The sequence below is a fragment of the Bos indicus genome, chromosome 7 (assembly GCF_029378745.1).
Source record: "Bos indicus isolate NIAB-ARS_2022 breed Sahiwal x Tharparkar chromosome 7, NIAB-ARS_B.indTharparkar_mat_pri_1.0, whole genome shotgun sequence".
Taxonomy (NCBI): domain Eukaryota; kingdom Metazoa; phylum Chordata; class Mammalia; order Artiodactyla; family Bovidae; genus Bos; species Bos indicus.
This window is the reverse complement of record NC_091766.1, coordinates 34,053,615-34,074,230: the sequence shown is the minus strand read 5'-3', so window position 1 is coordinate 34,074,230 and position 20,616 is coordinate 34,053,615. Positions and strand designations below refer to the sequence as shown.

The 20,616-nt window shown below is 42.6% G+C and overlaps 1 protein-coding gene across 8 annotated transcripts in view; it reads left to right on the top strand.

The window, feature by feature from the left end:
• The window catches only part of HSD17B4 (hydroxysteroid 17-beta dehydrogenase 4), a 174,792-nt gene that overhangs the window by 140,497 nt on the left and 13,679 nt on the right, over nt 1-20,616 (top strand). For all 8 annotated transcript variants that reach the window (XR_011567608.1, XR_011567605.1, XR_011567607.1 and 5 more), the window contains exon 24: nt 1-20,616. This exon is cut by the window's left edge and continues 7,697 nt beyond it. The gene's annotated coding sequence lies outside the window, so the exon portion shown is untranslated.

The following is a 20,616-nucleotide window of genomic DNA, read 5'->3' as shown; positions in this document are numbered from 1 at the left end:
GAATTTTACACTTTAAAAGGATGGATTTGATGGCATATTAAAAAATAAATAATTAAAATATTTATAGCTCCCCAGATAGAAAAATTAATAAAACCAAAGGCTGCTTCTTTGACTAGATAAATGAGATTGATCAGTTCAGTTCAGCCACTCAGTCGTGTCCGACTCTTTGTGACCCCATGGACTGCAGCACACCAGGTCTCCTTGTCCATCACCAACTCCCCGAGCTTACTCAAACTCATGTCCATTGAGTCGGTGATGCCATTCAACCATCTCATCCTCTGTCATCCCCTTCTCCTCTGGCCTTCAATCTTTCCCATCATCAGGGTCTTTTCCAATGAGTCAGCTCTTTGCATCAGGTGGGCAAAGCATTGGAGCTTCAACTTCAGCATCAGTCCTTCCAATGAATATTCAGGACTGATTTCCCTTAGGATTGACTGGTTTGATCTTCTTGCAGTCCAAGGGACTCTCAAGAGTCTTCTCCAACACCATAGTTCAAAAGCATCAATTTTTAATAGCGCTCAGCTTTCTTTATGATTCACCTCTCACATCCATTCATGACTACTGGAAAAACCATAGCTTTGACTAGATGGACCTTTGTTGGCAAAGTAATGTCTCTGCTTTTTAATATGCTGTCTAGGTTAGTCATACCTTTTCTTCCAAGGAACAAGTGTCTTTTAATTTTATGGCTGCAGTTACCATCTTCAGTGATTTTGGAGCCTCCCAAAATAAAGTCACTCCATGTTTCCATTGTTTCCCCATCTATTTGCCATGAAGTGATGGGACCAGTGCCATGATCTTAGTTTTCTGAATGTTGAATTTTTCACTTTTTCACTCTCCTCTTTCACTTTCATCAAGAGACTCTTTAGTTCTTCGTTTTCTGCCGTAAGGATGGTGTCATCTGCCTATCTGAGGTTGTTGATATTTCTCCTGGCAATCTTGATTCCAGCTTGTGCTTCATCCAGCCCAGCATTTCACAATGGTGTACTCTGAATATAAGTTAAATAAGCAGGATGACAATATGCAGCCATGACATACTCCTTTCCTGATTTGGAACCAACTTGTTGTTTCATGTCCAGTTCTAACTGTTGCTTCTTGACCTACATACAGATTTCTCAGGAGGCAGGTGAGGTGGTCTGGTATTCCCATCTCTTGAAAAATTTTCCAGTTTGTCGTGATCCACACAGTCAAAGGCTTTGGCATAGTCAATAAAGCAGAAGTAGATATTTTTTCTGGAACTCTCTTGCTTTTTCAATGATCCAACGGATGTTGGCAATTTGATCTCTGGTTCCTCTGCCTTTTCTAAATCCAGCTTGAACTGTCTGGAATTTCATGGTTCACATACTGTTGAAGCCTGGGTTGGAGGATTTGAGCATTATTTTGCTAGTGTGTAAGATGAGTGCAATTGTGCTATACCAATTGGCATTGCTTTTCTTTGGGATTGGAATGAAAACTGAACTTTCCCAGTCCTGGCCACTGCTGAGTTTTCCAAAGTTGCCTGCATATTGAGTGCAGCACTTTCACAGCATCATCTTTTAGGATATGAAATAGCTCAACTGGAATTCCATCACCTCTGCTAGCTTTGTTCGTAGTGATGCTTCCTAAGGGCCACTTGACTTGCATTCCAGGATGTCTGGCTCTAGGTGAGTGAGCACACCATCGTGGTTATCTGGGTCATGAAGATCTTTTTTGTACAGTTCTTCTGTGTATTCTTGCCACCTCTTCTTAATATCTGCTGCTTCTGTTAGGTCCATACTATTTCTCTCCTTTGTTGTGCCCATCATTGCATGAAATGTTCCCTTGGTATCTCTAATTTTCTTGAAGAGATCTCTAGTCTTTCCCATTCTCTTGATAGAGATTGTTAATCTCTAACACGTGTGTTGGGGGAAAAGAAATTAAATAAAATTAAATAAGATACAGAAAGAGAATGGTCAAATAAATAGACACAACAGAAATATAAAAAAATAACAACAAATTACAGAAACACCTCACAATAATATTAACTTGATATATCAGGATTGAAGATGTATCCTGCCTGTGTTCTCAATGGCTGTGGTCTTTAGTTTTAATCTTTTCTGGGAGGTCTGTGGTGAGAATGTGAAGGTGGGGTCAGGGGGCAACAGCAAACGATCTCTGAAGAGGCCTCAAAGTGAGCAGGAGTCTGGTAGCCTAAATCTGCAGCACTGGACCACCAGCAAACTGGGGAATTCGTAGCATTTCTTTCAATAACCTGGAAGTTTTGGCTAATTTGGGTCTTAGAATTGTTGCAATCTATAATGAAGCCACTAGATGGCATCACAGTGCAGCTAGCCAGGGTAAATCTTAACCTCTGTGGTGTTACAATTCCTAGCCCCTGGTTGTAAAAGTTCATCCTGAACATTTCATTAGTTTCACAATTAAATATCTCTTCATCTACATGACTAATTTTTAAAATTAATTAATTTATTTTAATTGGAGGCTAATTACTTTAAATATTTTGGGTTTTGCCATACATTGACATGAATCAGCCACAGGTGTACATGTGTCCCCCATCCCGAACCCCCCTCCCACCTCCCTCCCCATCCTTCCCTCTGGGTTGTCCCAGTGCACCAGCATTGAGTGCCCTGTTTCATGCATCTAACTTGGACTGCATCAAACTTTACATGACTAATTTTTAATGTTTCCATTATACTTATGGCTTTTTCTCTGCTATGATAACTATATGTGAGTGAACTTAAAAAGTAGGTGAAGTGGATACATTTCTTGAAAAATAGAATATGTCACAATTAGCACAAATTTAATAGAAAATTTAAAGAGAATCATAAATAAATATGAAATAAACTGAAATGGAATTTAATGGCTTCCCCTCTCTGGAACTCTAAGCTCAAAACTATTTTTCAGGTAAAGTCTAAGAAACTTCCAAGAAACAGTTGTTTTCTAACGTACACTGGTCATTCCAGACAATAGATGAAGATAAAAACTGCCTGGCTCATTTTATGAACCCAGGTTAAGAAATAAGATTCACACTGTGTATGTGAGTGCACCCTCTGCTGGGGGCTGTGGCTCTCTCAGCACCAGGGAGACATTGGAGCCTGGCCTTTGCCTACTGAGTCCAAAGATGTGCCACAAAGATGCCAGGTCCTCTCTCTCTTCTTCCCCAACCTCTCCAGCAGACAAGAGCTCCATGTACTCAGGATGGGAGACCTCGGCTGGAACATGGGGACTCAGTGTCACACCAGGACCTCCTGAATAGAGGACACTTGCAGAGAGAAGGGGACAGCACTTTTCCTTCCTAGGGTAGCTGGGTCAGAAAGTCTTTCCTTTGATCTGAAATCTGCTTCATTGGGGCACTCCCTGAGTACATGATCTGCTTGAGCAGCTCAGTTGGGACAGTGAATAGCAACCAGCTGGGAAAAAACAGGGTCTTCAGGTCTGTGGTGCTGCAGTTACAGACCAAGTTCCAGGAAGATACTGGTTACCACACACGGGGGACCTGAAGTAGATGGAGGACAGACCAGGAGAATGAGGAGTCTTGAGTGGAGTGGCCCATGCATGAAACAGCTGGGTTAGTTGTTCTGCACACAACTGCTGTTGCTGGGTAGCACAGGATATGAGTGGTGTTGAGAAAATCCCATATTAACCAGAAGCTTCTCAGTTATACTGATATCATTTTGTAAAATATTTATTTGGCTGTGCCTAATTTATTTATTGGGCTTCCCTGGTGGCTCAGATGGTTAAGAATCTGCCTGCAATGCAGGATACCCGGGTTTGATCCCTGGTTCAGGAAGGTCCCCTAGAGAAGGGAGTGGCATCTCACTCCAGTACTATTTCCTGGGAAATCCATGGACAGAGGAGTCTGGTGGGCTACAGTCCATGGGGCTACAAAGAGTCAGAAGCCACTGAGCATGCACTGCACCAGCCTCTCTTACTCACAGCCTGTGGGACCTTTGATCTTCTTTGTGGCATGCAGGATCTTTAGTTGCGGCATGTGGACCTTAGTTCCCTGACCAGAGATTGAACTCTGGCCCCCTGCATTGGGAGCAAGGAGTCTTAGGGAAGTCCCTAAGATACCAGGGAAGTCTCTGATATCATTTGTCTATCAGTCTGTGTATAGGAACTTCTGCAAGACAGACTGTATCTAGGAATTAGTTTATCTAAGATTATGCATGTGCTCTATGGGGAAAATTTTTTAAATGTAAATAAAGAGCGTAGAAGATGACCTGAATAAATGGAGAAAAATTTCATGCTCTTGGATGAAATGACTAATATAATGAAGATGGCAATTTTTCCTAAATTATGTATAATTTCCATTCAATCCTGATTAAAATTCCATTTGGATTTTTGGATGAATTTGATAGCCTCTACTTGAAAATTTAGTAGAAATTTCATAAAGAAAGCTGAGCACTGAAGAATTAATGCTTTTGAACTGTGGTGTTGAAGACTCTTGAGGGTCCCTTGGACAGCAAGGAGATCAAACTGGTCAATCCTAAGGGAAATCAGTCCTGAATATTCATTGGAAGGACTGATGCTGAAGCTCCAAAACTTTGGCCACCTGATGCAAAGAACTGACTCATTGGAAAAGATCCTAATGCTCAGAAAGATTGAAGGCAGGAGGAGAAGGGGATGACAGAGGATGAGATGGTTGGATGGCATCACCTACTCAATGGACATGGGTTTGAGCAAGCTCCAGGAGTTGGTGATGGACAGGGAAGCCTGGTGTGCTGCAGTCCATGGGGTCACAAAGAGTCAGACATGACTGAGCAACTGAATGGAATTTGAAAATTTATACAGAATAATAAAAGTACACAAATAGCAAGCCCATGTCTTTTTAAAAATTGTAGTAAACATCAGATTGTTGCTCTGGACAAATGTACAATACAATAATGCTAACTATAAGCAGAATGTTATACAGCAGGTCTCCAGAACTTTTCCATAATAAGCCAAGCTTGCAGAAGAAAACTGAATATAACATTTCCTGGCAGATACTGAGACAGGCTACCAAGCCATAGTAATGAAAACAGTGCGATATTGGTACAAGGCCAGGCAAATTGATCAGTGGAACAGAACAGAGAGTTCCACAGATTCATGTATTGATTGGAAGTTAATATATTGTAAAGGTGGCACCACATGTCAGTGGGAAAAGGAAAGATTGTATATTAGATACTACTGGATGAACAGGCTCTTTACACAGAGAAGAATAATGTTGATCTTGTCAAACATCATATACAAAGGCAGATTCCAGATGACTAAAAGACCTAAATGTAAAAGTTTAAACTGTACAATTATTAGAAGAAAATGTAGAACTTCTTTGTGACCTTAAGGTGGGGATTTATTAATGAAAAGCTCAAATGTGAAATCTTTAAGAAGAAAAGTTGATTTTGTTTACCTCTGAGCAATGTTATTACAAAGATTAGAATGTTAACAGACTATGAATCAAGTTCTAATGCCAACAAGGGACTGATGTCTGAATACTACTGCAAATTAACAGGAAGAAGGTGCAATCTTTAGTGGAAAATGGTAACGTATAGGAAAAGAAAATTTACAGAATAAATGCAAAATTTTACAATAACATATGCAGATAGAAGAGTATATGTTGTTTATAAAGGAGGAGAGAAATGCTGGTGGGCCACGGGGACTTAAAATATACACGTGAATAAACAAAGGAGTAAATTAATAATTAAGAGAGGAGTCTGTGGACCTATGAACTGAGCCCCACCAACTGAGGTGTGTCATCACCTATTCTTCTCTGAAGGAGACCCAAAAAGAAAAGGAAAGCAACATAATTGAAGGTATCTGTCTCGTTAAAGCTCTGAACCCTCCCCTTCTTTCTAGTGTTATCCCTTGAGGCCCTGTAAACATCTTCCTGTTAATTAGGTAACTTCAGAGGCTGTCTTGATGATTATCTGAAGTGATGTATGTAGGGCACCCGGCACAGAGTATATCCTCAAATGCTAGTTTCCTGGTCCTTACTTGAATATTTTCTTTTTCATCGGCTTTCCCCCTAACAGTTCTTCATTTAACACTTAAAAATCTTTCACCGTTGGGTTCATTCTTCTCTGGTTTTCTCTGGTTTTCTCACTCCATCACTCTGTCACACTATCTAAATGTGGTCACCTTAGGTTTCTCCTACAGGTGTGTCTCCCTTCTGGAGAGCTCATGTCTGTGAATGCAGCCTGGGAGAACATAAGCCGCATCACCCTGATGGCTCAGGTGGAGTCCCCTCCAGTCCCCTCCAGTCCCCACCCCAGAATCTATCAAGTAACTTCTGCTGCCAGCATCCTTTCTCTCCCATCCCCTCTTTGTGTCATACTTTTTCAGCCCCAGGAAGAGAGGTTGCCTGTTGAGTTTCATTTCATTAAATTTGCTCTCAGCCTGTCAATTGTGCTTTCAAACAAGGTCTCCAGCTTTGTATCATTCTGGAATTTGATACATGTATTGGGTGGATTTCCATGGTGCTGTGGGCAGAGCTAGGCCAAATTGAAGGATGGTCCAAAAGGCAGGTTTAACTTCAACATAGGGAAGATTTTGAAAAATCAGAGTTGTCTCAACATGAAATGGGTTTCCCTGGAAAGTAGTGAATTCATCATCGGTGGGGGTGTTCCAGGTGTGGTTGCTTGATCAAGGCAGGGCTAATGGAGTCCTGAGGATCTTAATTCTCCTGTCACATTAGAATCATCTGGTTGTTGTTGTTATTCAGTCAGTAAATCATGTCCAACTCTTTGAGATGTCATGGACTGCAGCACGACAGGCTTCTCTGTCCTAGCTCCCAGAGTTTGCTAAAACTCGTATCCATTGACTCAGTGATGCCATCCAACTATCTCATCATTTGTCGTCCCCTTCTCCTCTTGCCCTCAATCTTTCCCAGCATCAGGGTCTACACCAATGAGTTGGCTCTTCGCATCAGGTGGCCAAAGTATTGGAGCTTCAGCTTCAGCATCAGTCCTTCCAATGAATATTCAGGGTTGACTTCCTTTAGGATTGACTAGTTTGATCTCCTTGCAGTCCAAGGGACTCACGAGAGTCTTCTCTAGCACCACGGTTTGAAAACATCAGTTCTTTGATTCTCAGCCTTCTTTATGATCCAACTCTTGTATCCATGCATGACTACTGGAAATACCATAGCTTTGACTATACGGACCTTTGTTGGCAAAGTAATGTCTCTGCTTTTTAATACACTGTCTAGGTTTGTCATAGTTTTCCTTCCAAGGAGCAAGTATCTTTTAATTTCATGGATGCATTCACCATCCACAGTGATTTGGGGCCTAAGAAAATAAAATCTGTCACTGCTTCTACTTTTCCCTTTTCTATCTGCCATGAAGTGATGGGACCAGATGCCATGATCTTAGTTTTTTTTTTTTAAATAATCTGGAGAGTTGTTTAAAGCTCTCTTTTTCTAAGATAGCCTGATTTAATTGCTCTAACATGGGACCAATTCAGTTCAGTTTAGTTTATTTCAGTCGCTCAGTCGTGTCCGACTCTTTGCGACCCCATGAATCTCAGCACGCCAGGCCTCCCTGTCCATCACCAACTGCTTTAAAGCTTCCCAAGTGATTCCAACGTTCCCATAGAACTGAGAATGCAGAAAGAAATTAAGCTTAGGAAAGTTGAGTCTGACAACCTAAAACTCTGTCTTTCATCTCAGAAATATTATTTTGACGTTCTATTTGGTATCAAGTTGGTGTGTTGTAGCCACAAATTCCGGGAAACAAACTCACTCATAAGGACAATGCAGACAGTGGAGTGCAGTTTATTACACCGGCGGGCCCAAGGCAGAGTCTCCTCTTAGCCAAAGACCCCGACCAGTTTTTGTGAAAACCTTATATACCCTAAGTTTACGTGCTCAAACTCACCTCCCCAAATTCTTTGACACTAGACTGAACAAAGGAAAAGAAAGATACAAAGTTAACACGTGATTCTTATGTTTTAAGCCTAGGTAGTTAACAGTGGACAATTATCAATAGGCCTGTGGTCGTACCCCAATAAGCATAATAGAATTTATGATTCTATTTGCTTACACAGATAATTAGGGTGTTCTTTTAGGTGACAGAGAGTCTAGGTACGAGCCCTGGGGCTCTTCCATGGGGGTGGAGGTGGGGGGTCTGGTTTTTCAGTTGTATGTCATTTCCATAGATACTGGCATATAGCTCAAAGTCCACAGTCCAGCCCAAGATGGAGCCCTGCTTTCAAGATGGAGCCTGTTCTGTCTGTTTCCTCCTTCATTTCCCCTTCTTGATGCTCTTATCTCATAGTATGAGTATCACTCATAGGGATATATTGCACCCTGGCTCTCTGACCACCAATTTGGGAGAACGACACCAACCTTTGGGTTACAAAGTTCATAATACATTGTAAAATGCGGGATCCACAAAGCAGAACTATCAAGGCAACTCTGACAATGGTAAATACAGTTTTCCACCAAACACCCTTCACCCAGGATAGGACCAAAGTCCAGAAAGGAATCTTTTCATCTGGCATTGCTTTTACCTGGTTTTTCATGTCATGTAAAGCGGCTGATACATTGCCACAACATTCAACCTTAATTATAACACAGGTCCCTCCTTGAGCAGCTGTGAGCATGTCCAAAGCCATTTTATTTTGAATTACTGCTTTTCTCATTTGGATTTGTTCTTCATTTAAGGCTTGGATGGCTTTAGCACCATCTAGGAGGGCCTGTTTTGTTTAGTTAGTCAAGGCCTCTACTTTAATCATAATATCTGTTATCCTTATAGAAGGTATGAATAAGGCAGCAATATACTCATACCATTGAAACACAGACCTCGTCCACCTAGCATGGGTGGTGGATAAGGTAGATTTATCTATCTAACCTAACCCATTCTCAATATGAAATGGGTTTCACTACTTTCCAGGGAAACCTATTTCATATTGAGAATGGGTTAGGTAGATTAGGTCAATAATGTAGATTTACCAGGGCTTGTTGTAGGTTAGGCTTTATGCTGCCATGGGCAAAAGTGAATCCCAGTGTGCAGTGGCCTACCCAGCTACCCTAACCTACCAAGGCCAAAGGTTAAGCCCACAAAGCCATTGGGTTCCATTGGGCACCATCCAGTGGATTCCAGGGTTATATTTCCAATCAGAGCCTGGCCAATGGATGGACTGGTTGGGGTGGTATGTGACCTTGAATGTTTGTTTACATTGTTCGGGGGATAGGTACCCCATATATTTTAGTTCTTTTGGGTCTAATGGAGGTCACCAAACCCTACCCTTTGTTCTTTTTGTTCCCAGCATATAGCAGCAGGAGTAATTAATTTACCCTTTTCTGGGGTCATCCAGAAATAGTCATCCCAGACTTGGTAGAATTGTTCAACATACCTAGAGGCCTGTCCTCCCTTACTAGTCAGGGAGCTTTTTTCCTTTTTGTTTCACTATGAGGTATAGGCTTTTTTACTTCTATGAAACTGGCGTTTACATCAAATGTAATCCCATGACCCGAGTCTATTGACTGTAGGTCTGGCTTACACCAAGAGAGCAGGGAGAGATTATGATTGACGAGAGAAAGGAATGTCTCTTTTTGTTGTCCCAGAAAAGAGCAGAGTGGTTTAAAATCTTGGCAGAGCGGTGACACCCACCGAGGAAGTCCATCCATCACAGACAGAGGCATAGCCCCACAGAGCCAGAAGTTGGACGTGTTGTGGAAGCCCACGTGGGAATGTGCCCATGAGATGAAAACATTGTCCTGAGTTGAAATGAAAGTTAAATTCAAAATCACGTTGATGAGGCCAAGCAGCAGGAGTTGATTATGCAGCTTCATCCTGAAGGCGCTCGTCCAGGATCTTCTTTTCCTTCTTCTTAAGGATGATCTTAGTCTCTCGAGGGTCAGTGGGGTCCCTCTGCGCAGCCCACTCAGCGTTTTCTGGGTCTGCGTGGTATGTTCTCTTCACCCTCATGTGGTGGATCCAGGGAGTGACACGTGCAACTTTAACTACCGTAGGGGTGGTTAGAACAACAGTATATGGACCCTTCCAATGTGGGGCCAAGGAGTCGTGTTTCCAGTCCTTGACACAAATCCCCGGGCACAGATTCATGAATCTGTCTCCCTGGGGGGAATGGCACCCTTTCTTGTACAAACTTAGTTACCTGATTTATTACCTTACCCAGTTGTTCCATCTGCTGTGAAATCTTATCTCCCCGTACCTGAGGCAAATTTGTTGACACCTGTTTTATTATGGGAGGGGGCCTTCCATACACAATTTCGTACAGAGAATAGCCGTGGGACCATGGGGTCATCCTGAGTGTGAACAGAGCCGTCGGAAACAAGTCCACCCAGGAGCAGTCAGTCTCTAAGATCCACTTGGAGAATGTCTCTCTAAGTGTCCGGTTGGGCCCTTGCACCATCCCAGAACTCTGGAGCCTATATGCTGTATATAATTTCCACTTCATGTTTAAAGTTTTGCTTACTTGTTGTACTAAATCAGCTATGAAAGCTGGGCCATGGTCCAATCCAGTGCTGGTAGGAAATCCAAATCTGGGAACTATCTCCCTAAGCAGGCACCGGGCTACTTTTGATGCTTTTTCAGTCCAGGTAGGAAAAGCTCCTAAGTAGGAGGGTCTTGAGCTAACCGTAGCCATGAGTCAATATATGGATATTGATCTGGGTGTCCTGGCTCTCCTGTGACTACTGTATAAACTGCTTCCACTATTTTTAGTGGAAATAAAAATGGTGTTCTCGGGTGGCCATCCTACTCCCATAGGGGGCCATTCAACCTCACCGAGTATGTGGAGGCGGGTAGCATCATCTTTACCCATAGTCTCCTCCAAATCCCTTCTTTAAATGTTTAATCATGCACTCTAATACCGTTGCCTTAGATTCACTTCCCCCATCTTGCTTACCTTCTCAGATCTTCTTCTACTTTTCCTTTTCTTTCTGTCGACGAAGTTCTCAGTACCCTATGTACTTCTGATATTTCCACTCAATGAAACACTTAAATTGCCATCCACGTCGTTCCTAATTGGGGTGAGAAGAGCCCTACCTGTCAGATCCCAAAGGGAGAAGGGGGATCAGCGTGTCTTCACCGGCCGGTCAGCACGGCCAAACCAGAACACCACGTGATCCAAGACTGTTTCTCCCTTAACTTTTAAAGTCCGTTCTGCCTTGGTGGGCTTGATCAGGTGCGGATGAAAACACAAATGGGTTAAATATCCCACATCCCAGGCCGTCTCTGGAAAAGCCAATTCGTACTCACTTATGTATCCCCCTCCTTCTAACCTGACAGTTTCGAGGGGGTCAAGAATTTCACAGCAGATGGGACACCTCCTTGAGGAGGGCAGAATATGAGTACACAGAGACCAAGTTTCTTCTCCTAACAATCCCCTGGCGATTGCTTGGTAATAATTTTCCCCAAGACGGCGTGGACAACACCTCTAAATGACATTCACAAATTTCCTTCCTAAGCCCTAATATGCTCGTCAACCTGTGTACCAAGCAATCGCTTCCACCTGCCTATTCCAGGCTCCTGTGGGTCCATGCCCCTTCTAGTCCCTCCCAGGGGGGTGATTAGGCCCCGTCTTCCACCCTGCCAGGTGGGTTCCTCCTCACCTGAGCACTCAGTTCCCCTGCTGCCGTCCACCACCTGCTAATGTGAAAGGTCTGGGCGTTGAGAAGCAGAATGCTTCCAGAAGAGCGAGGCACCTTCCCCCCTCTAGAAGATTCAAGCTGCAAGGCCTCGGAGTAGTCCCAAATGGGACCTGTCTCCTCAAAGTGAGGAGTTTCCCGGCCAATACACCAAATGTTGTAGACACGTGTTCCGGGAAACAAACTCACTCAGAAGGATAAAGCAGATAGTAGAGTGCAGTTTATTACACCAGCGGGCCCAAGGCAGAATCTCCTCTTAGTCAAGGACCCCAACCAGTTTCTGTGAAAACCTTGTATATCTTAAGTGTACGTGCTCAAACCCACCTCCCCAAATTCTCGGAAAGAAAGGAAAAGAAAGATACAATCAAAGTTAACCTGTGATTCGTATGCCTTAAGCCTAGGTAGTTGCTGCTGCTAAGTTACTTCAGTCGTATCTGACTCTCTGCGACCCCATAGACAGCAGCCCACCAGGCTCCCCCGTCCCTGGGATTCTCCAGGCAAAAACACTGGAGTGGGTTGCCATTTCCTTCTCCAATGCACAAAAGCAAAAAGTGAAAGTGAAGTTGCTCAGTCGTGTCCGACTCTTCGAGACCCCATGGGTTGCAGCCTACCAGGCTCCTCTGTCCATGGGATTTTCCAGGCAAGAGTACTGGAGTGGGGTGCCATCTCCTTCTCCGAAGCCTAGGTAGTTAACAGTGGACAATTATCAATAGGCCTGTGGTCATACCCCAATAAGCATAATAGAATTTATTATTTTATTAGGTTACACAGATAATTAGGGTATTCGTTTAGGCGACGGAGAGTCTAGGTACGAGCCCTTGGGCTCTTCCATGGAGGTAGGTGGGGGAGGCAGTCTGGTTTTCCAGTTGGTTTGTGTTTCCATAGATACTGGCATATAGCTCAGTCCACAGCCCAGCCCAAGATGGAGTCCTGCTTTCAAGGTGGAGCCTGTTCTGTCTGTTTCTTCCTTCAGGTGATTAGGTGCTTTTTGATGCTGACCTCCTTTTCCTCCCCATGTTTTCTTTCAACTCAGCCCTCCTGTGTCCACATGGAGCATCTCTGGATGGCAGGTGGCTGCCCCTGATGCAGCCACTCTCCCTCTCGGGTGCCGGCATGTTTTGCTCCATTTAAGATTGATCGCCTTAAAGTGCCTTCTTGGCCTCTCACACTGGAAATCACAGCACTTTCTCCAGAGGGACAATTTTCTGCAGGATTGGCTATTTTAAATAGTAGCACAAGAGTAAAGAAAACACATTTAACTGTGGAAAGGGTATCAGCAGTAGCCCTAAGTGTAAATTTTCTTTTTGGGGCCCACTTGTTGAACTGGTTTAGAAAATCCCAGATTCTTGTTAATTTAAACAATTGGAAAAGAAATTAAGGAATGACTACAGGGGCGTCTATTTAGGGGTGCTTGTTAATTATCTGCATCCTACAGAGAAAACGATGAGGTGGGGAGGAGGAAGAGAATAGGGGGAGAGAGAGAGAGAAATCTGCTGCAGGACCCCAGCCTGTAACAGAAGCAACGACCTTACGTCCCCTCATCACAGAGTGCACGTCCTGTTTTTCTGCAAAATGAACTTATCATGAAATTTGAGATGCCCCTTCCCCTCTGTCCTTTTCAGACTCGCCGTCTGCTCTTTTGGTCTTTTTAGCTCCCCGGAGGGCAGATGGATAGGCTGGCTCTCTGTGACTCAGTGCCATTTTATAGAGTTAATTCTTATGTCTCTTGCCTCCTTTCAAGATAAAGATCAGGGCTTGACATTATGGCAGGCCTCCTTAAAGATCTGTGAGAGGGTAAGGTTCTTTAAAATGTAATCACTTGCTTCCAGGCAAATAGCAATAGTTCCTGTTCCCAAACTTTAACCTTCCAACTATTAAATGTTAAATGTAAACAAGATAAACCTTTATATTGCATTAAATACCTTCCTTTAAAAAAATTTCCTTCTCAGATAAATTCTCCCATGGATTTCTTTCCTTAACCAAAGAGTTTGCTGCATTTACTCCTTTCTATTTTTTTTTTAAATTGGAGTATAGTTGATTTACAGTGTATGTTAGTTTCAGGTGTATAGTATAGTGATTCTGTTACACGTACATATAAAATAACACATGTATTATTTTCAGATTCTTTTCCACTAAAGGTTACTACAAAATATTGAATATAGTTACCTATGCTATACGCTAGGTCCTTGTTGGTTATTTATTTTATGTATAGTAGTTCAGTTCAGTTCAGTTCAGTTCAGTCGCTCAGTCATGTCCAACTCTTTGCGACCCCATGAATCGCAGCACGCCAGACCTCCCTGTCCATCACCAACTCCCGGAGTTCACTCAGACTCACATCCATCGAGTCAGTGATGCCATCCAGCCATCTCCTCCTCTGTCATCCCCTTCTCCTCCTGCCCCCAATCCTTCCCAGCATCAGAGTCTTTTTCCAATGAGTCAACTCTTCGCATGAGGTGGCCAAAGTACTGGAGTTTCAGCTTTAGCATCATCCCTTCCAAAGAAATCCCAGGGTTGATCTCCTTCAGAATGGACTGGTTGGATCTCCTTGCAGTCCAATGTATATGTTAATCCCAAACTCAATTTATCCACTGCCCTTTCCCCATTGATAACTATAAATTTGCTTTTAATGTCTGTGGGTCTCTTTCTGTTTTGTAAATAAGTTCATTTGCATCTTTGTTTTGGTTGCACATATAAACAATATCATATGATATTTGTCTTTGTCTGGCTTACTTCACTTAGTGTCATATCTATAGGTCCATCCATGTGGCTGCAAATGGCATTATTTCATTATTTTCTAATGATAATATTCCATTGTATCGTATATGTGTGTACCATCATTCATCTATCAATGGACATGTAGTTTGCTTCCCTCTTTCCTAAATTCTTAAGATGGAGTGCATGAGAGTATATACATGTATATTTTAAATTAATTTTATTGAAAAATTGTTTAAAGTGTAAGTTGCTTTAAATGTCATGTTAGTTTCTACTGTACAGCAAAGTGAATCAGCTGTATGTATACATATATCCCTCTTTTTTGGATTTCCTTTCCATTTAGGTCACCACAGAGTGCTGAGTAGAGTTCCTTGAGCTATACAGTAGGTTCTCTTTAGTTATCTATTTTATACATAGTATCAGTAATGCGTGTCAACCCCAATCTCTCAATTCATCCCACCTCACCCACTTTCCCCGTTTGGTGTCCATATGTTTGTTCTCTACATCTTTCTCTCTATTTCTGTTTTGCAAATAAGATAATCTATACCATGTTTATAGATTCCACATATATGCATTAATATATGATATTTGTTTTTCTCTTTCTGACTTACTTCACTGTGTATGACAGTCTCTAGATCCATTCACATCTTTACAAATGACACAAATTTTTCCTTTTTTTGTCTGAGTAATATTCCATTGTGTATATGTACCACATTTTCATTATCTGTCAATGGGTATTTAGGTTGCTTCCATGTCCTGGCTATTGTAAATAGTGTTGCAATGAACATTGGGGTGCATGTGTCTTTTTTTTTAATTAATTTATTTTAATTGAAGGCTAAGGCTATTTACTTTACAATATTGTGGTGGTTTTTGCCATACATTGACATGAATAAGCCATGGATGTACATGTGTCCCCCATCCCAAACCTCCCTCCCACCTCCCCCCCATCCAATCCCACAGGGTTGTCCCAGTGCACCAGCTTTGAGTGCCCTGTTTCACACATCGAACTTGGACTGATGATCTGTTTCACATATGGTAATATACATGTTTCAGTGCCTTTCTCTCAAATCATCGCACCCTTACCTTCTCCCACAGAGTCCAAAAGTCTTTGTATCTATGTCTCTTTTGCTGTCTTGCATATAGGGTCATCGTTACCATCTTTAGACATTCCATACATATGCATTTATATACTGTATTGGTGTTTTTCTTTCTGACTTACTTCACTCAGTATAATAGGCTCCAGTTTCATCCACCTCATTAGTGTGTTAGTCGCTCAGTTGTGTCTGACTCTTTGTGACCCTATGTACCGTAGCCCTCCAGGCTCCTCTGTCTACGGGATTTTCCAGGCAAGAATACTGGAGTGGGTTGCCATTTCCTTCTCCAGGGGATCTTCCCAACCCAGGAATCGAACCCAGGTCTCCTGCATTGCAGGCAGATTCTTTACTCTCTGAGGCACTGGGGAAGCCCTCCACCTCATTAGAACTGATTCAAATGTGTTCTTTTTAATAGCTGAGTAATATTCCATTTTCTATATGTACCACAGCTTTTTTATCCATTCTTCTGCTGATGGACGTCTACGTGGCTTCCATGTCCTAGCTATTGTAAACAGTGCTGTGATGAACACTGGAGTGCATGTGTCTTTTTGCATTATGGTTTTCTCTTGGTATATGCCCAGTAGTGGGATTGCTGGATCATATGGTAGTTCTGTTTTTAGTTTTTTAAGGAACCTCCATGCTATTCTCCATAGTGGCTGTATCAATTTACATCCTCACCAATAGTGCAGGAGGGTTCCCTTTCCTCCACATTTATTGGTAGGTTTGCTTGTAGATAGCCTGTGTGAAGTGATACCTCACTGTAGTTTCGATTTGCATTTCTCTAATAATGAGTGATGTTGAGCATCTTTTCATGTGTTTGTTGGCCTCTTTCTGTCTTCTTTGGAAAAATTTCTGTTTGGGTCTTCTACCCACTTTTTGATTGGGTGGTTTTTTTTTTTTTTTTTTTCTTCTGCTTTTTTTTATTGAGCTGAGTGAGCTGTTTGTATATTTTGGAGACTAATCCTTTGTCATTTGCTTCATTTGGAAATATTTTCTCCTATTCCAAGGGTTGTCTTTTCTTCTGTTTTTGATTTCCTTTGCTGTGCAAGAGCGTTTAAGTTTAATAGGGAGTATATTTTTTAAGTCATAAGGTAAATTCTGTTTGTCTGTTATCTCAGTGATAAGTGCTCCTGTTTTTGCTGGGTTGGCTTTATTGAGCTAAGGCTGAACTGTGATACTTTCCACTCAGCCATCGTATTGCCTTCCTGGAGCCTCAATTACTACGTCACCCTTGGTTGGAACTCTGGATTCAGAGGAGGAGAATCTGAAAGATGAAAACAGGGGCTTCTTAATTATGGAATTATGCTCTTTCCTTGAGCAAATAGAGAAAAACATGAGTTTATATTTACGTGGATCATTTTTAACTCATATTTTTTTGGAGGGATATTAAATTGATGCTCACCAAACACAGAAGTGCTAGGCTTCAACTGTGTGCCTTTAGTATAGCTGGCTGACACGCAGTGCCCAGCAGCATTCCAGAGAACAAACCAGCATGATGGTTGCCCAGGGAGGTGAGGAGTTTTACTTTTGGCTTAGCTCTAATTGCCAAAGATTTCACTTTAGAAATCTGGTCCCCCAAAGGGCTGGAGATGGATAGGTGCTTCTGGCTCCAGGATATTCTCAACGGTTTTGAGCTCCCTTATGAATTGTTTGCATGACTGTAAGAATGAGGCTCCAAGAACTTCCTAGCCAAGAGCAGTAACTCTTTGCTGGGTGGAGGTTGATAGTGTTGGCATGACCGAGTGAATGAGTGACAGATACATGACCTCCTCAAAGCTTCTAGGAGCCTTTCATCATGGAGAGTGCTCTTACCCTAGAGAAATGGGGACCATTAAATCAGAAGGAATTGTAGCATCCTGGCCCAGCATCCAGTAAGAGGTGCTAAGAGCAGCACAGCCACCCAGCCTCTGGGTCCTGGTTGCCTGGAGCTTTTGATTAACTTTGAAAAATGACCAAACAAAATCACACACACACAAATGAGCTCATGCCAAATGAATGGCAGACCCAGAATCATGCTAGCAGATATGATGGAAATGAGTTTTATTAAATATGTAATTTTGAACTATCTGAGTTCAGCTAGTTACACCAGAACTATGTGATGAATCAAGAGATTATGAGTATGAATAATGCCTTGGCATGCATTTGCCTTATTTCTGAGTTAAGTTCCATGTTTATATGATAATCATTGATCTTCTCTAGCTACCATGCAGGTTCAGTCCCTGGGTCTGGAAGATCCATTGGAGGAGGAAATGGCAACCCACTCTAGTATTCTTACATAGGGAATCCTATGGACAGAGGAGCCTAGTGGGCTACAGTCCATAGGGCCACAAAGAGTCAGATACAAATGAAGTGATTTAGCACACATGCATGCATTATCAACAGTTCAGGCAGTCTTCCCAATTATGTTTTTGTTTTCTGTGACCTACTTCTGAAAAAGTGTGGATGTGTTTGATCTAGACTATGGTGATCTAGACCTGCTCTGCCTGGGTTCCTTCCCTGTTGTGTTCTCTATCATGAAGAACTATAGAGGCTGCTGCCGGGCTACCTACAGAGGCTGTGGTTTACCAAAGTCCTGTGTTTGATGGCTTCTCACTGAGTTGAGCCACTGGAGGCCCTGGTGAGAGCCTGGAGGAGGGAGATTGGGAGAAGCCAGGGTAATTTTCCTCCTCCTTCTGCTCTGGGCTGATGCTCTGGCAGCAGGTGAATTTTTCCTGTGGCTCCAGCTCCCACCGTACAGGCTGTCCATGGTTCCAGCTCTCTTGGCTCATGGACTCTCCTAAGTTCCAGCAGTACTACCTCTTCTCTTTGTTCTGCAGCCTAAAGGTGGGATTGGTTTCCTGTTGTTGCTAACACCTGGGTTGGGTCATCATTTCCTGTTCGACTCTCAGCTTTTCAATCACCTGTGTAACCCATTCTGCGCCCTCAATCCCTTCTGTTTATTCAATACTTGCAATGGTACATCATCCACCTCCTCATTTTGTGAAAAGGAATTTGAAGTCCAGAGAGGTTAAAATGTACTTTCTAAGGCTCTCTGGAAGTCAGACTTGTAGCACTTCAGTCACCAACAATGTGGTTAAGAATCCAGAAGTAAGAAAACAGTATAATTTCCTTAATGTGAGTAGCTATCTGAAAATCCTTGCAGTAAGGTCCAAACATCAGTCCCTCTAAGCAGACATTCATTAAGCCTATTATTTCTGTTTTTGCAAGTAATTATTCAACTTGTTGTCACTAAAATTTTCCTAGGAAACTGGTGCTCATATTTGCCTGGTGACAGCATTACTCTTAGGCTGTTGTTTCATTGACTGGAGCTCTTGTGGCCTGGAATTGTGGTGAATGGTACAATTGTGGTGAATGGCACAGTTCCCCAGGCACCTAATTCACTGTTAACTGGAGTCTCGCCCAGTGTAATCTGGGTTGATCATTTATAGAAGCCAAGAGAACTGAAATCCCCAGAGAACTGAATAAATGAGTGGTTTCATTTTCCTCACCCAGTGAGATGAGACATTGCCAGCAGCAGTCCCAGATTAAGGATGTTAGGACTGAACCCTTCACTGTGGTGGTGGCTGGGCAGGCCCACTACTTCAATCTTTCAAGAAAGAATTGCCTATCTTGAGAGATTCCAAATGTAATGCTTTCAGGATCCGCCTCAACCTTCCATCCAGGGCCACAGTTTCCCCAAGCAATGCCTGAACGCAGCAGGAGGCACTTGCACATGGCCATTTCTGTGCAATATAGGAATCATCAGATGGACAGTTTCCACTCTGGAGGGTCCCATTGGCTTTGCTGAGATTTTTGTCAGGCATTTCAATTCAAGGCTTCTCCTATTGAATACTGCCTTCTTCCCTCTTTCTTTTCATAAGAGTGGTCAAATTTTCAAATGAGAAACTCTGAAGGATTTTGTGGCTCAACCCCCACCACCCCCAACACCACTTTTGATCTTCACCCTCCCAATTACCCCAGAGTTGCACTCCTAACTGTGATTCAGTGTCTGTCTCCTGGAGGTCCTAACTGGCTGCACACCTCTTGGTCCCTCCCTATTATTTTTTAATTAAATATAACTGATGTATAATATCATATGTTCTGATCAGATCAGATCAGTCACTCAGTCGTGTCCGACTCTTCGCGACCCCATGAATCACAGCATGCCAGGCCTCCCTGTCCATCACCAACTCCCAGAGTTCACTCAGACTCACGTCCATTGAGTCAGTGATGCCATCCAGCCATCTCATCCTCTGTCGTCCCCTTCTCCTCCTGCCCCCAATCCCTCCCAGCATCAGAGTCTTTTTCCAATGAGTCAACTCTTCGCATAAGGTGGCCAAAGTACTGGAGTTTCAGCTTTAGCATCATTCCTTCCAAAGAAATCCCAGGGCTGATCTCCTTCAGAATGGGCTGGTTGGATTACCTTGCAGTCCAAGGGATTCTCAAGAGTCTTCTCCAACACCACAGTTCAAAAGCATCAATTCTTTGGCACTCAGCCTTCTTCACAGTCCAACTCTCACATCCATACATGACCACAGGAAAAACCATAGCCTTGACTAGACGAACCTTTGTTGGCAAAGTAATGTCTCTGCTTTTGAATATGCTATCTAGGTTGGTCATAACTTTCCTTCCATAGTGATTTACAATCTGTCCATGGGATTTCCCAGGCAAAAATACTGGAGTGGTTTGCCATTTCCTCCTTCAGGGAATCTTTCTGACCCAGGGCTTGAACCTGAGTCCTGCATTGCAGGCACAGTCTTTACCATCTGAGCTACCAGGGAAGTTGAGTTACACTCCGTTTACAGTTATTATGAAATATTGACTATATTCCCTATGTTGTCTCCTTGTCACTTATTTTATATTTTTCACTACATTTAAAAAAATTTATGGTGGAGTGTGGTTGATTTTTGTGTTAGCTTCAGCTGTACAGCAAAGCAATTCAGTTATTCATATACATGTCCCTATTTTTTTTTCAGATTCTTTTCCCATCTAGGTTATTACAGAATATTGAGTTGAATTCCTTGTGTTATACCCTATGTCCTTGTTAACCACCTGTTTTATATATAGTAGTGTGTATGTCAAGCCCCCATTTGTTTATTTAACTTATATTCAGAGTACATCATGTGAAATGCCAGGCTGGATGAAGCACAAACTGGAATCAAGATTGCAGGGAGAAAGATCAATGAGCTCAGATATGCAGATGACACCACCCTTATGACAGAAAGTGAGGAGGAACTAAAGAGCCTCATAATGAAAGTGAAAGAG